At 42.7% G+C, this 13,444-nt stretch overlaps 1 protein-coding gene across 1 annotated transcript in view; it reads right to left on the bottom strand.

Annotated features, from left to right (window-relative positions):
- The window catches only part of bab1 (bric a brac 1), a 423,053-nt gene that overhangs the window by 384,430 nt on the left and 25,179 nt on the right, over positions 1 to 13,444 (bottom strand). The window lies entirely within an intron of this gene.

Raw genomic sequence — 13,444 nt, 5'->3', positions numbered from 1 at the left:
CAGCAAAGGATGATGCAGCACTAAAGATTATTTAGACTGAGCATTTTTTATGAGTTTTAGTCCATAACCGTTGACAAAATTCAGAGAAAAACAATTTACCATAATTAAGTGTGTCAAAGGGTATGCTGTGCTAGAGAAAAGTTCCTAGAATATCATGAAACACAGGTTGGTGATCTAAAACACCAAACTATGTTTTTCTTCTTCTTAATATTCAAGTGATCTTCTTTGCGCAAATCCAGTTTCAGAACTATGAGGCTGCTCTTTACCACAAAATCCGAGGTTACGACAGTATTTACTCAGTTCCAATATTTACTCAAAATAAGTTTGATTCTCCTTAAAAGCCTTCTTCCTCTTAATTCGCCTTTCAGGGCGTTATCCGGGAAAAAAGCAACCTCCTCGATTTCTTGCTAAAAAAGAAAAGAGAATCACATTCAGTCCCTTTGCGACCCCTTACGACACCGCAGCCTTGCTAAAAAAAGAAGAGCGTATCTTAAACTAAAAGTTGCCAAATCCCCTGAGAAAATACGGGGTTTTTTCAGATGCTTGTGAACATTTCTCTTCCAATTTTTCACAGACTTTATCCGGTATTTGATCAAAAATGCCTGAACAATTTAAAAATCAAGGATTAATAGCTTTCCTTGAGAAAAATGAGATGTTCGCACGATATTGGGTCACTGCTCAATTAATAGGAAGAGATTATGTGGATCTTCTACCGTGTACTCATCCTTAAAAACTCCACGGAAGAGTCAAAAACGTCTTTAACCATGCGCGAAGTATAAAGCGCCTTCAAAACCTTCTGCAGCAACCGCTCTTGCCGAGAGGCAGAGATCCGCAGCTCTTGGTGCCGAAAATGAGAACTAGCGTCACTAAACTGAGGGTCAATATCGAATCTCCCAAGTTGCTGCCATATTATCACTTCGTCCATTGAAATGAGATTTTGTACATCGAAGCAGGTTGACCCTCCTAAAATCCATAATTTGCAATTAATTTAAATGGAGGAATAAGTCCTGCGGACTCTATGGCCACCCTGATGTGGGATTCGCTACTGTGTTTCACCTATTTAAACGTATGTAAAACAATCGATATATATATATCGAAGCAGACAGACTGCCTCAGCCTCACTTAGAATCGATTAATTACGATGCAATTAAATAAAAAAAAAAAAACAGTGTTCCCGACCATCGAGAGTCACCACTGGGCTTCGACCGCTTGAAATCCAGCAAAACTATCGATATGTGTACGAACAGGTTGCCTCACTTAAAATCGATCATTTTCAATGACTTTAAATGGAAGGAAAATGAAGTCCTTAATGGACGAGAATCGTCACTTAATGAAGATAGAGTTTCCATCCACTAAGAGCATTTCAATGCAAGTTGGTAATTCCAGCGGTATCACGCTAAAAGGAACATAATATATGTGGCTAATTTATTTGAAACATATGTATGCTTCATTAACTTTCGCAAATTAAAAGGTGCTTCCACGCAGTAGCATGGAAAAGTAGTTTCTTGTTGGGTAATCCAATCCATTTGAGGATAAGATTTTAATTTCATTTGTAGGTCGATTTTGAATCGATATCAACAGAAAGAGATAGTCCGCGAATCAAAATAATGATCTATAAAGTCATAGAGGGAAAAGGGGCTGAAAGAGAGGGGAGGTTTGAGAGATAGAGAAACAGTTCTCATTGACTTAAACTAAATTTCCCCGCTTTTTTCAGAAAGGAAACGGAGGAAAAATCAAAACTTGACTCATGAGAGACAACACGATGCTACAATTTTTTACATCACCCTGAGTTTCTCACTTGTTCAAAAATCCTTCGGTTTCTTCCGGGTTTCTGACCCTTTCGACCATGAAAACCTCCGGAGGCACCCTCCTAAAAAACCAACTGAATCAAAAAGACATATCGATGGTTTAAAAAAAAATAAAAATAAAATACACACAAAATAAAATGTAAGAATAAACAAAATCAAGAGGAAGTATGCTCCAGGCTCGTACGGCTCATATGGAATCCTAAGCTCATATGGACGTGTTCCTGCCTAACAGAACTATAACATTAAGACATGAGCCCTGAGACCCATAAGAATGTATGCATAACAAGGCTCACGCCATAATACACATAATTAAGTGTGGTAGAAATACATTCATATTTCCTTTTGATCAAACTACAGTTCCTTTCAGTGGCGAGGCGTGCTTTGCGATAAATCGGCTGATCTGCCATTAAAACCTATGGAAAAGGATCGAAAAACAGGGTGTTCACAACGAACACCTTCACAATCGATTCCTCACCATAGCTTCAAATGGAAAAATGTCGATAATCGATCATTCAGGCCTCGCCATTGGTTCCTCTTCACGTGAAAACGTCCGTATAATAAGAGACCTTCACGATGCGGCAACAAGGCTTCAAAGTGGGGGCGACTGGTAAGTGCCTTCCTTAAAACGCCTTGTGGGTATGCATCATGCGCGCCACGATCAGGGAGTTATTTTTGTGTCAATTGCCGCGCTTTGAAACATCACGCGCAAGAACAACGAATGTTCAGTTTAAAACGCATTCAGATACGCTGTTTCCCTATGAAAAGCTCTCGTATCGTATGCTCGATCCTTATATGCGGAAGGCGGCACGGATTGGAGTCTACATGAGAGGTTTACGAGGGTTGTGATCACGAACTCGAACCGTGGAGACTAAAATGACGCATTGCCTTCAGTTTTCTCGCACGGATGGGCGGTTTTATGGAGGAATCAGAAAATCAAGTTTCTTTCAAGTAATTCTGCAGGCTGATTACACCGCTCTACATGGGTTCTGTCCTTCGAACCAAACCAATTTTTTTCGATTCCTAGGTGCCAAAGAAGTCCGAAAATGCCCATCTCAACTTCAGGAAAATTGCCTGGTGCTCAGGGCGCCGCCATTTTGAATTTTCAAAAATTGAGAAAACCCAAGATCAGATTTTTGCAAACATCTCCTCAACGGATAATCCTACGAAAAAAACAAAAAAACAAGGGTGGATGATTTCGGTGGGAAATTGTATGTTCTTCCTGCTGATTTGTTGGTTGTTTTCGTAGCATTAACCGTTGAGGAGATATTTACAAAAATCTGATCGTGATTTCAATTTTTGAAAATTCAAAATGGCGGCGCCCTGAGCACCAGACAATTTTCCTGAAGTTAATATGGGCACCTAGACATCGAAAAAAATTATTTGGTTCGAAGGACAAGGCAAAACCCGAAATTTGTTGTGCGGTGTTATTAAAATGGATAGACGAAGCATTAGACAAAGAAAACACAGGTGAAAGGGAGCAAACCTATTGGTGGAAGCGGGTGGTTGCAACGAAAAAAGGAGGTAAGGAATAGACTTAATGAAAGACCCTACACCTTAGTCCATCATTCCCCTCAGTTAATGACAACCGCCCGTTTCAACCAATAGGATCGCTCCATTTTCTTTGTCTTTTTTGTAAATCGCTTTGTCTATCAGTTTCGATAATCCGCCCGCACGCGCACGGCTCCTTAGAGAAACAGCATCTGTGCCATTAGTTCCCCCCTTGCAGATAGGTTGCTTTATATATGAATCAGAAATAGTAGTTACTTAGTGTCCAAAATGTTGTCAAAATTTCACGAGACTTTGCATCGCCACCCGTAACCTCGTCGTCAGCGACAACCCCTGCGAGAGCGCGAAGTCGGCTGGAGGGACGGGGGAAGGGCGCATACAGGGAAAATGTAGTTTTCATGCTAATTTAAATTGCTCAGCCACACACACGCACACACTTACACACCGATACACATTACACACATACACGGACAAGAGCGGCGCCACCGACCACCTCATCGTCATTGTCATCATCATCGTTCGACGTAACTAAGTTTCGCGCTCCCCCCCCCCCCCCCCCGGTCTCCGCAACTCCTCCACCACCTCGTGACACTTCAGACTCGCATCCTAAGTCTAGAGTCCCTTTATACTGAGAGTCAAGACAATTTGAATCCATTTCTGATTGGTTCCCGTATTTTAGGCCTCCACAGTGTCACAAACGGGAATAAAGATTACATTTTCACCAATTGCAAAGATTGTAATCTGGAATAGACCAGGGAATTACGGGGTCGGCAAGGAACAAACGGAATGAGAGGAGGAACGGAGAAAGGCATTTGAGAATGGGCCGATCAAAGATTACGAAAAACGTTCAATTTCTGTAATCTTTATTCCCGTTTGTGACATCCATGAGCCCAATTGTCTTGACTCTCAGTATAAAGGGACTCTACCTAGGTACATTCCGTTTTAGGGTACGGTTCCACAAGTGGATTGCATTTTGCTAAAAGGAACCAGAAGCATTGCAATGGTGCTAAGATTGTGCAACTTCATCCTTTGCGATTAAATTACTGAAACCATGAAAAAATCTTAAATTTACCTGATACTTTTTGTCTTAAATTTACACTTCTTAGCGAGTAAAATAGAAACTGTGAATAGATAATCAGGTTATTCTTCCCAGACAAAAGAAGTTGCACAATTTTGGCAGCATTGCAATGCTCCTGGTTCCTTTTTGCAAAATGTAATCCAAGTAGCGTCTCTCTACTAGGGTGCTTTACATTCACCGTAAGAAATGTGCGACTTTTTAAGCTTCCCGCTTCAAAAACAATACTACGGCACAGCTGAGCATTTCGTAGGAGGAGTCGTTCCATCCAACCCTTGCGCACTAGGATGCTACGCAATAATCAACATGGCTGACGCTTCCACGGACGGATCGTAAGGAAGCGCCATACTGCCGTGCTAAGGCAGAACGCCGTATGAGCATTCAGACGTTGCCAAAATTTCTGTGACAAATCACGAATTTTCGGGGAAAATTGTAAATATTTTCCTTCCAAATTTCCAGAGGATCTTGTCCGTAATTTGATCTGGAATTAGTAAGAATTTTAATTAGAAATACTCACAACTTTCTTCAACGATAAACATTTTCTGAGAGGAAATTTGGCAACGCCTGAAGGCTCATACGGCGTTCTTCCTGAGCACGGCAGCATAGTCTTCGTCGACTCGAGGAAAATGTAAATACGAACTCGCCGGTTGATAAAAGCCCATCTCGTCGCGTGTGTTTCGGCGGGTTGGCGCGGCGTCGGCCATGTTGGAGTGCAAGTTGCGAGACGTTCACCAGCGCCGTTGTATCATTTTTGAGGGGGGGGGGGGGGAGATTAAAAGAAACGCAATTCTTACGGAAACTAAGAAGCTAGGAGTGTATTTCAGACTTTCTCAATGCGCTCATCGTGATTTTTCAGCTATTTTTGGTGAGGAGGAACTCTTCATTTCGCCCTTGAAGTTGCCACTGGGCCGTTCCTCGCTGCGCCCCTGATTCCTCTGAGACGTCCGGAAGCGAAAGGAGATCGTATCGCGTACTGCGTACACCGAGCTTAACGGACCCCGGAGGAGGGCAAACTCGAGGGGGAGGGGGGGGGGGGGGCAACTTGCGGCATTTCCTACGGACGGCGGAAATCGATACCAACTTAAAAAACAGACACGACTCGTCCGTTCTAACTGAATAATTGAATCCCGAACGCCGATAAAACTCGGCCATTTTTATAATTTTTTATGCCGCCCCCCCTCCCGTTTGCCCCCCCCCCCCCGGTGAGGGGAAAGGGGTGCCAGTGCCGCCGACTAGCGTTCATTTATCTAATATCTTTTTAATGTTTAACTTCTCGTTATTCCCGATGTAATCTGTTTATTCTGCTTTCTTTTTTTTATGAATATTGTTCTTGTCAATTAAAAACGTCGGTCTTTCCGCCGGCCTTATCGAGCGGAAAAACGGGGAGTTAAAATAGTTCGCCGCTCCGTGGGCAGCAATTGCCATTTCCCGGACGAAAAGTAATAAAAATGCGATCGTCCACTTTAGAACTTTTTCTTATCAATTATTATCATTCTCTAAATTTCCTTCATCTTCTTTCCTCCCTCCTTCTTCTTCTTTCCTCCCTTCTTCTTTCTTTTCTTATTATCTCTGTCTCCTCCTTTTTCTTCTCTTTCTTCTCCTTTATTTCCTTCTCTTCCTAATTCTCCCATTTCTTCTTATTTTTCTCAGATTTTCATGCTCCTCATACTTCCCTCTTCTTCCATCCCTCTTCATAGTTTTATTTTTGGCTATTTCTCTCTTCTCTCTCTCTCCTTCTTTACTTCCTTGAAAGTTAAAAATGCACTTTCATCGTAGGTACATAAGTGAGAAAAGGTGCTTTCGCGTTGAAATTGACTAGAAGAAGGAATGAGAAAGAGAAGTAATATTATCACTAGTAAAAAAAGAAAAGAATACATGGAAAAAGTAGAAAGGAATCCCAATTCGTATATTATACTAGTTTTTGCCTGAAATTTACAAATTATTTCCTTTACGTCACTTTCATTCTTTTCATACGGTCAACGCTACTAGAGATAGTGGTATGATTTTTTCCGCCACTTGACTTTACTTTCCTTCAGTGTCGAAAGGCGGTATGAGCGTATTGTTTGCTCGACCGTGTTTTGAATATTGTAACGGGGGAGGGGGGGCAGTTGTATAAAGCCACCCCCCTCCCCCCATGCAGTGTAATAGAGGGGAAAGGGGGATCAAATCGCGTTTGCCGAATGTCGTCTCCTGATAAATCGACTAAGTACATTGTTCAGGTTTCATTCTTTAATAAACATGTTTCAGATGTATTAGGTTTTATTTTTAAGACATCGCACGAAAATTACTTTTTTGAACATTTAAAAAAGGTTCACCTGAGCCAAGAATGCCGAAGTTGTTTACTAAAATTACTTAAAAATGTTCTTTAACCATCCCCCAAAACTTTTTGTTCCTTGATATTGTTTCTCTTCTTCTCGTTGTTCTTTACCTTCCCTCCGTCCTTGTAGTTCTTCTTCACCTCCTTGCTGTTGTTCTTCTATTTCTCTTTCTTCTTGTTCTTCTTCTTTTCTTTGCTCTTCTGGTTTTCTTCTTCTTCATCATCATCCTTTTGCTCTCTCCTCCTTCTTGTACCGTTTCATCCGTCTTCTTCATTATCCTTTTCTCCTTCCTTTTGTTCTTCCTCTCCGCCTCATCTTCCCCCTTCTTCCTCCTTCGTTCTCCTCCTCCTTCTTCTTGCCTTGTTCTTGTCTTCTTTTTCTTGTCGTTTCTTCTTCTTCTTCCTTCTTCTGCTTTGCCTTCTCCTTCTTCTTCTTTCTCTTTTTCAGAATGAAACCGAAAACACATCTTCACTGGAATCGAGAATGCTAAAGTTGCTTTCTAAAATTCCTTAAAGCCAGACTTTACTACCCCGTGAAAATGTGTTTCTTAAACAAGTACGTAAATGAGAAATTTTAAAACGGACTTGTTGTTCGGTGCGCTGTCGGGAGCAGTATACGAGAAGAATAGTAATTTTTCCGTGAGATCTGGCAAGGGTGTGCTAGCGTGCGACGTCCTCGTGAGTGGCTCGGAGATTGATGTAAAAGCTCAGATTCGGATCTCCGGAAGAGTTTGATGACAAATTTATGGGTTTTCGGCTTTCGGGAGCGCATTCTTGCACGGCAGAGCCTTTTATTTTAATAGCATCACCGTCACGTAAACGGCTTCTTGTCAGAGGATCTGAGCAAGTCCGTCTTGAAACCCTAACAAATCCATTCACATCGGGAGTGCAGAAAGTTCTTCAGGATTTCATTAATAACAAACCACCAAGTGTCGCCGCAGTCCAGCATACCATTACACAGCGCAGTCGGTGTAATTTCAGCAAGCGTAATTTTAAAAAAAAAAAAAAAAAAAAAAAAAAAAAATTGCGCAGCGGCAGTAATTTACACAAAAATTAGTATAAGTAGAGTAATTGATCAATTCATATCGAATCAGCAGAGTTTCCATCAACAAGGCCGCAATATATCTAATAACTTTAAGTCACTAACACCGCGAAATAGAAGTATCGCGGTCAATAAGGGGGCGCCCGCGCGCAGCATATGTAGCGCCTTCAACATTGTCGGTAAACTTCAAACATTACACAGTTGTGCACATGTTCTGATGTGCAAATTGCCTATGCTAGCGCCTGTTGGGAATATACAGTGTGTTTACACGATTCACGGATCGGGCGATCGACCACACTCTGCACGCCTGATCCACAGTTCAATCCTACATTTTAGACAGTGTCCTTTGTCATATTTTTCTCGCTTCTCCTTTCCTCTTCCTCATCCATTCTCTTCTACTTCTTCCTTGTCTTCTCCTACCCTTTCATTCTCTTGTTCGTGCCCATCCTCAATTTTTACTCTCCAATCTTTTTCTTCTTCTCCTCCTCCTCCTCTTTTTTAACTACTTATTCTCCTTCTATTTCGCTTTCGCCATCTTACTTCCATCTTCAAAAAGTTCCAGATCCCCTGATGTTCCTCGACATTTGAACAAAAATTCCACATAGGTTTTTCTATTATTGTAACCTATTATTTTATTGATTGAAAAAAATTAGGAGGGTATTTTTGATCGAAAGTTAGGAGAATCAGGGACTCGGGTAGTTTTGGAAGATAGAAATAAGATGATAGCGAAAGTGAAGGAGAGGAAAGTAGAGAAAGAGCAGTTACATAGAAGGAGGGAGAGAGGAAAAACATGTGAGACTAAATATAAATGACAAGAATCCTGATTGAGATCTTGTTTTTACAGAGAATGAAAGGGTAATAGAACAAAAAGAGGAAGACAAAGAGGGGAAAAGAGGAAAAGGAAAAAAGAGAAAACTATGATAATAAAACAATAGGATGGAACGGCAGGGTAGTCTACGAAAACAGACTGACCAGAAGTCAGTATTTCTTCAGTACTTTTTCAGTACATTCCCAACAAATTTAGTACCTCCTCAACAGAAAAATTCAGTACTTTTTCAGTACCTCCAATTGACGAAATTCGATAAATTTCAATTTCTCGCTCAAATTGCGACAAAAATGACAAAAAATGAAAAAAATTCCGGACCTGTCTGCAGAATTTCCGCACTTTTTCAGTACTTTCGGACCGCCCTTAAAAAATCACTGCTATTTCCGGACTTTCCGGAAATTCCGGGCTTGTAGACCCCCTGAACAGTGAATGAAGAAGAGAGGAAAGAAGTGGAAGTGTGAAGTAGAGAGGAAGTTTTCTGTTTCATTCTGAAGGTGAGAAAGAAGAGGAAAGAGAAGTAGATGGAGAAGAAGGAGAAGATGGTGGAGGAAAAGAAGAGGGAGCAGAAGGAGGAGGAGAAGGATCAGAGGAAGAAGAAGGCGAATAGGAAGAAATAGGAGGAAGAAAAGGAGAAGAAAAAGAAAAAGGAAGCGGAGAGGAGGAAGAGCAAGAGGAAGGAGAAGAAGAGAACGGATAGAAGGACAAAACAGGAGGAATAGGAAGAGGAGAAGGAGGAGAGGGAGAGGATGAAGAAAAATAGGGCGGAGCAGGAGAAGGGGAAGATATAAGTGAATAGGAAGAAGAAGAAGAAGAAGAGGAAATGGGAGAGAAGGAAGAAGAATAAGAGGAAGAAAAGGAGAACACGAGCAAAGGAGGAAAAATATGAAGAAGAAAAAGGAGGAGAGGAGGAGGAAGAAAAAAGGAAGAAGACATGGTAGAAGGAGGAGAGTTGTTACAGAGGCGGAGGAGAAGACAAAAAAGATGGGAGAGAAAAAAATGAAAAAAAAATTTGCAGGTTGGTGAATGGAACACTATTCCGAAGCGCGACAAGGCAACGACGATTCCCGGCGGAGCCGGAGCGAGAACGTTAATTGCGGTGCCGCCCGCCCGGTGCGGCGGCGGCGGTTGCGGCGGCGAAACTCCCCGCTCTCGGCGGCGTGATCCCTATTATTCCCTGGATCGGGGATCGGGAACCGGGAACCCGGGGGCCCGGCTATCGGATTCGGATCCGTCCGCAGCGGAACCCGGCAACCCGCGCTCCCCCGACGAGCCCCGAACCCCGCGAGGACGCCCGGAGCCCGAGGCTCATGAGCTAATCGGATGCGTGCGCTTCTCGACGTGGACGGATCGGGTTTGTGGGAGTCCCGTCCGGGAGCAGCCACCGGGTTACGGAATAATGGCCGCCTTCCATCCATGTAATATTGGTAATAGCATCCCGAGCTCCCGAGTTTATTTCCAAGCCGCCGGAGCGGGGGTTCCGCGAAGGGGGAGGGCCCCCGGGGGGCGGAGGGGTGGGCCCCGCGAGCTCTCGAAAGTAACTGATAGGTTCCTCGCCGGTACATACGTCTGCGCCGCTGTCGAGTTTCGCGAGGCCGCTCGGTAGTCGCCCGCGATTCGCTCAAAGTTCTGCAAACTCGATGGATACAAAAAAATGTTCTTCTTCCATTTCTTACTTTTTTTCTTCTTATCCAAAAGCTCCTAATACTCTTTCCTCTCTTTCTTCCTATTATCATTCTCCTTTCGCAGTTGGAATACCGACGTGTTTTGCGGACTTACGGGAACAGAAGAATCTTCTTCCTGTTCTTCTGCCTCCATTCCTTCTAGTCTTCATGGTCTCCTTGCTCTAGGTCCTGGTGTTCTTATTCTCCTCCCTTTTCTTCCTCATTGTCTTTATTCTCTTCTTCTTCATGACTCGCGGATGAATTTGAGTCTTCTTCATTTGGAAAGAAGAAGGCAATCTTCTCCTTCTTTTGTCACCCGTTCTTCTTCTTCGTGTACTTTGTTCTCTTTTTCTTCTCTTTCTTGGTCCTCGAATTTGACTTCTCATTTCCTTCAAAGAGGAGGAAACTATGTCTCATTTAGACTTTGATCTCTAATTAATTTATTTTGGGGTTTACATATGAATGATGAGCGGGACCAGTAGATTGAATATAATTGAAGGATAGAAGTGGTTCAATGAATTTGCAGGTTTTTTCACTACGGAAGAATGAAGATCCCTTGACTTTACCATGTTTCTAAAATTAAAAAATTAAAAAAGAAAAAACAAGAGAACTATCCCAGTTTTTGACAGATTTCTTGGTAAAAAGTGGTTTGAATTTCCCGAATTTCGTTAGCAAATATTCAGGGGACTATCGGCCGTATTCGAAGTGGCTCCTTAAACTATGAAGCAAGTTAAAGGTATGATCTTCAAATTGACCAAGGAGGTCTTGACATGTACGGACCGACTAAGAATTCGACCCTGTAAAATTTCACGAAGAGAGAGAGGGAGAGAGCGAGAGAGAGAGAGAGAGAGAGAACGAGGGAAATTTGGCAACATTTCAGTATCTGGAGTCCGATCGTGAGTACGAACGGATGAAGCGAATTTTCAAGACAGGTAATTTTTATTCTACGTATACTCTTACGGCGTTCGACACACCCCTTCTTCGTACCCTTGAGAAGCTTCACATTTTATTATTCCATCGAATTCCTCGCCCGACCAAAGGACATATTTAATGCACAACTCGGGAATTATCCTCCCGCAGGGAACATTCTAATCATACGACTAACAATATAACATTCGCTATAACAGGATACGAATTAATCCCAGTCTGACTGACAGACAGACCCATGTCACCGCCTACCGAATCCAAAGAGGTACACAAAGAAGAAAATATAGGAAATAAGAAATTCTTCTTCCTATTCTTCCTACGTAGTATATCTCCCTTCTTTCATTGTTCCTCTTCTTTATCTCTTTCTTCTTCTTCTCTTGTTTCTCATTTTTCCTCTACTTTTTCACGTTCTTCTTCTTCTATTTTCGTCTTCTTATTTTTCAATTCTTGTCTTCCTCTTTTTCTCCTACTCTCATATCTCTTCTTCTTCTATCATCATATTCTTCTTCTTCTCATTCTATTCTTGTTGTCGTCGTCGTCTTCTTCTTTTCTCGTCTTTTTCTCATTCTTCTTCCATTGTCTTCGTCTTCTGCTTCTTCTTCTATTTTCGTATTCTTATTTCTCAATTCTAGTCTTCTTCTTTTTCTCTCCTCCTCCTTAGCTCTTCTTCTTCTATCCTCGTCTTCTTCTTTCTTCTCCTTCTTCTTATTCTATTCTCGTTGTAGTTGTCGTCTTCTTCTTTTCTCTCCTTTTCTCATTCTTCGTCTATCGTATTTTTCTCCTTTTCCTTCTTCTCTCGTCTTCTTCTTCAGCTTCTCCTCTTGCAATGAAGCTCTCGCATACCCCTTGCATTCTCTCTTCTCTCGAGGAGGTCCTGGGTAGAGTCCCTTCATACTGAGAGTCAAGACAATTCGGCTCGTGGATGTCACAAACGGGAATAAAGATTACAGAAATTGAACGTTTTTCGTAATCTTTGATCGGCCCATTTTCAAATTCCTTTCTCCGTTCCTCCTGGTTCCTCCTCTCATTCCGTTTGTTCCTTGCCGAACCCGTAATTCCCTGGTTCATTCCAGATTATAATCTTTGCAATCGGTGAAAATGTAATCTTTATTCCCGTTTGTGACGCTGTGGAGGCCTAAAACATGGGAACCAATCAGAAATGGATTCAAATTGTCTTGACTCTCAGTATAAAGGGACTCTAGTCCTGGGTACGACGCTCACATCCTTTTTACCCAGGTGCAAACTGGACAGCGAAGCGAGGCAACCATGCGCTCGCTGTCCGTGCGGGTCCGGGCGTTGAGAGGTTATGTTCCGCGGCGGGAATTCACGGACAGGCCGCGGCTACCGTTCGGACCCGATCGCGGCCCGCTCGACGGACGTCCCTCCGGGCCCTGCTACCGGACTTCCCGGCTTACGCGCTAATTCCTCGCCTACTCCCCGCCCACGTTGCCGCGCCGCACAGCGGATCCAGTCGATCAGTGAGGTCGCACATGGAAATTTTGACTAAAACTCCAAATTTTGAGGTTTATTTCGTCACATTTCAAATTGTAAGGGGTGCGTTCAGAACAGAGACAAGAGACCCTCCACTAGTATCTTGGTCATGGTGGAAGCTTTTACTTTCGGGACTTCAGCATTCTACTGTTGACTTACCTACATGGTTGATGTTGAACAACGTGTTGGCAGTTTCGTTTCGCAAACAAGCCGAAAATGGCCGAAGTTTGGGAAACTTGTTTGGCTCATGACGTCACCCGAAGCTCATCATCGACCATGTAGGTAAGTCAACAGCCGAAAATAGGGTGATGACTGTTGCTCCCTAATAGTTGTCCATAAGGAATTGTTGAAACCCCGAAAGTAAAAGCTTCCACCTGTCGCTAGGAGGCCAGTGGAGGGTCTCTTGTCTCTGGTTCAGAAGAAGATTTCACGAGGGAATGAATGGAACCACTTTCAGAACCTCAAAAACTTTGTATAAACGGCGTTCTAGGCAATTAAAGTTTCCAAAACTTGTCCGACTTCTCCTATTGACTCGATCCACTGTGCGCCTCGGTCAATAGGAGAGCTCGGACAAAATTTGGAAACTTTAAACGCTTATAGCTCCGTCCATACAAAATTTTGAGGTTTTTAAAGTGATTCCAGTGGTTTCCTCGTGAAATTTTCTTTTAGAGGCACCCCTTAAAATTGAGAATGTGACGAAATGAGCATTAAAATTCGCAGTTTTTGTCAACAATTTCATGTTCGACCTCTCTGACAGACTCGATACACTGTGCGCCGTCGCGGCACAGCCG

Source organism: Bemisia tabaci, chromosome 10, assembly GCF_918797505.1.
Source record: "Bemisia tabaci chromosome 10, PGI_BMITA_v3".
Taxonomy (NCBI): Eukaryota; Metazoa; Arthropoda; class Insecta; order Hemiptera; family Aleyrodidae; genus Bemisia; species Bemisia tabaci.
The sequence above is the reverse complement of the archived record's forward strand: the minus strand, read 5'-3'. Positions and strand labels throughout refer to the sequence as shown.